This window comes from Trifolium pratense, linkage group LG5 (assembly GCF_020283565.1).
Source record: "Trifolium pratense cultivar HEN17-A07 linkage group LG5, ARS_RC_1.1, whole genome shotgun sequence".
Classification (NCBI taxonomy): domain Eukaryota; kingdom Viridiplantae; phylum Streptophyta; class Magnoliopsida; order Fabales; family Fabaceae; genus Trifolium; species Trifolium pratense.
In genome coordinates this window covers 47,140,629-47,143,919 of record NC_060063.1, presented here as the reverse complement: position 1 = coordinate 47,143,919, position 3,291 = coordinate 47,140,629, and the positions used below count along the sequence as shown (strand labels likewise).

At 31.8% G+C, this 3,291-nt stretch overlaps 1 pseudogene; it reads right to left on the bottom strand.

The window, feature by feature from the left end:
• Positions 1-2,349: 2,349 nt before the first annotated feature.
• On the bottom strand, positions 2,350-3,291 carry LOC123886808 (annotated as a pseudogene).

Here is a 3,291-nt window from a genome sequence, read left to right as displayed (position 1 = left end):
TAATATCGTATGTCTTCATTTCCCTTCCATCTCGCCCATTCTAATTTTAATCATAAAATATGTCAACGATGCTTTTGATTTTATTCCAATCTCTGTGAAGGTAGTAGAAAAGAATGTGTTGCACGCTGCTTCAAAATCCTCTTCTGAAACAAAAATTCCACTGCAGGGTTGAGTAGGCAGGTTTGTTTTCTCATTCCTTCTCTTTTTTATTTATTTAAGGTTTATTATTTAGAATTAGAAATAAATGAATTTTAGTTTTAAATATATTGATTTGTAGCTTAATGATCACAAATAAAATTTGATCAGATATTTTATTTTAATTTATGGGATTCTATTTTGAATCATAAAAGTATGGTTTTGTTTACAAGTTCCAAATTTAATCTACATAACATGCTTTACTATTTGATCCAGTGGACATGGAAATATAATTGCTTGATTATTGAAAGAAGAGATGTATGATTAAAATGTTTAATTCATTCAAATTTATGTGTATCGTTGTGTCTCGGTGTATATGGACTGTGAATCATTGAGATTTGATACTTTTTTTGTTGTTCCTATTTTTTTATGTAAATATATCATGCTACTGCCATTTAGATATATTCTTTTGTTTTATTCTTTCCTTTTTTTAAAACATGATTTGTATTTTTCTATTTGTGCAACCTTGACTATTTTTTCAGAGATATGCAATAGCATATTTCTAATTCCACAACAATCACAGGCTATGGAACATCTGATTAAAATAATATTAAATTTGTTAATTTCGTGCTAACTTAATTCTTTTTGAAATGTGTAGTTTTGTTCCACGTGGAACATCTTTGCTCTGCGAGTAAATCTTATGTATCAACTAAGAGGAAAGTTTCAAAAGTATATTGTCAAATGATAGTGCTATATCTTTAATTTATATATGAGATGACCCTCCTATTTTCAATTTCCAAGGATTTACTCATATTCTATCCATGACTCAATTTCAGATTTTAATGGCATTTTAGATTTTACTGTTGTTGTTTCTCAAGTTTAATGCAAAGGGCTCGCCGATATTATTTTCAAATACATTCAAGCCTGACGAGGAATTCATTTTTGGTCTAGCATTGTTTCTAAAATATTTGTGGTATTATTAAGTGGTTGATTGATGCCACAGAGAATTATCCTTCCAATATGCACAATAAGTAGTAGCTGCAGAACAACACAAAACAATCATGTTAAGTTGATCATGTCTTAACTTTACATTTGGATACACTGAAATTTAAGTTCCAAACAAAACAATTAAATAATGTCAAGATCCGATAGAACACAAACAAATTAAGAAATTAAGAATCATACTCAAACTAACAAATGGTTCCAAAAATAAGGAGAAATGAATAATTTCTGATGAAAAAAATAAATAAATAATGGTGATAAAAGATTACACACATATTCAAAGTTAAGATTCATAAAAGAAGAAAAGAAGAAAATACCTTTGGTTGGATTGGTGTGTCAAGAACCTGAAAAAATACATAGCAACATAGCATCTATGGGATTGGTAGCAAAATCAAATCAACCAAATAAAGAACAATAGAAATCTTAATCATCGCTACTTTCATATGTGGCATCCTCTCATTTATCATAATCTATGTGGCAACTTGTGAGAGCATGTTTTCCTATGTGGCAACCTTTGAGAACTTTAATAGAAATTATGTAATGTATGTACTCATATAAGGAATTTTTTTTTTGGTGTCCTTCTCAATCAAAATTTAATGCTAATTCAAAAATAATCATTCAAAAGGAAACAATTGAATACATTTCAATTTTTTAATGACAATGTCAATTTTTACTTTTTTTGGGTGTCTTTCTCAATCAAAATTTAATGTTAATTCAAAAATAATCATTCAAAAGAAAACAATTGAATACATTTCAATTTTTTTAATGACAATGTCAATTTTTACTTCTAATTTGATTATTTTTATCAAGCAAATGACAAACAATTCTACTGTTCATTACTTTTAAATAAATAATATTAAAATTAAAATCGCCTCATTTTGCTTCCTAAATGTGAAATTTTTTCACACGGGGACATGAGATAAAATACTCCTGAAGAAAACAAATGTCCAAAGGAGAGAGATGACGATTAAGAACAAATATATTAACCGTTAGATTAATTTTTGCATAATGACATTTTTTTTATGAAAATAAAAGAACAAATATATGAACATGTGAGTTGGGAACGGGGAGTGGAGTATCACTCTCCATTATGACATTTCTCCTTAAAATCTCCAAAATTTGGATCTTTTATCATATTTAAATAAACTATTACATTAAATATAAAATTAATTTTACAAATAATTAAAAAAATCACAATATTAAAATTCCAAACAAAATCAATTATAATCTGAGACACCGAACACGCTTTCTATCAGAGGGGTGAAATTAAAAATAACATTTTCCGAAAAAAGTATAGAGAAATTGGAAATAGAAAATTACTTGTTGAAAGTGTGAGAGAGGGAATCAAAGTTTTGAGGATCTTCTAAAAAGAAATTTAACTGAGAAGCTCTTTTGGCGGAGTTGAATCTAACAACGGGGGGCTCTAGTCATGCCATCACGGAGGACAACGGCGGAAGCACCACCGGAAACATAAATAGCTTTACAGCCTCTGTTAGTACTTGCAACCAAACAACCTTCAGTCGTTGCCATTGGAACCGTGTACTCATTCCCATCGAGCAACAGAGGACCAGCAACTCCCACCGGAATCTGAACAAACCCTATCGGCATCTCACAACACTGTCCTAATATAGAATCATAATCAAAACCTTCCATTGGAAAACCCTGAAGTGACCTTCCGGTCACTCTCTCCACTGCTTGGTTCCGAATAGCTGATGCACGTTTGCAATCTCCGAGCTTTGATTCAAACGAGTAAGATGGAATTGATCCCGATACCACTGAACGGACAACTTCCCCGTCTTCCATGGAAAGGAGCACTGGTGCTGGAGCAACTTTTTCAACTAAGATTTTTTGCGGCAGCGAAGGTAGCTTGCGAGATACTCCGGTGAGGCATGAACCATGGTATTTTTCAATGACAGCTTCACCATCTTCTTCTTCAAGAACGGAAATTGGATGAAGGATAAAGGCAATGCCGAAGAAAGCCATAAGGTAGATAAAGTAAGCGATGAGGGAAACAACAGCAACCATGTCAGAGATTGTGAGGACGTGGAGAGGTGTAGAGGTTCGGATCTTCTCACGCCACCGTTGAAGAAGAAAGTATGCGACAGAGAAGAAGAAAGTGCACAAAAATGTTGTGCACTTCTGACATAAAAAAGT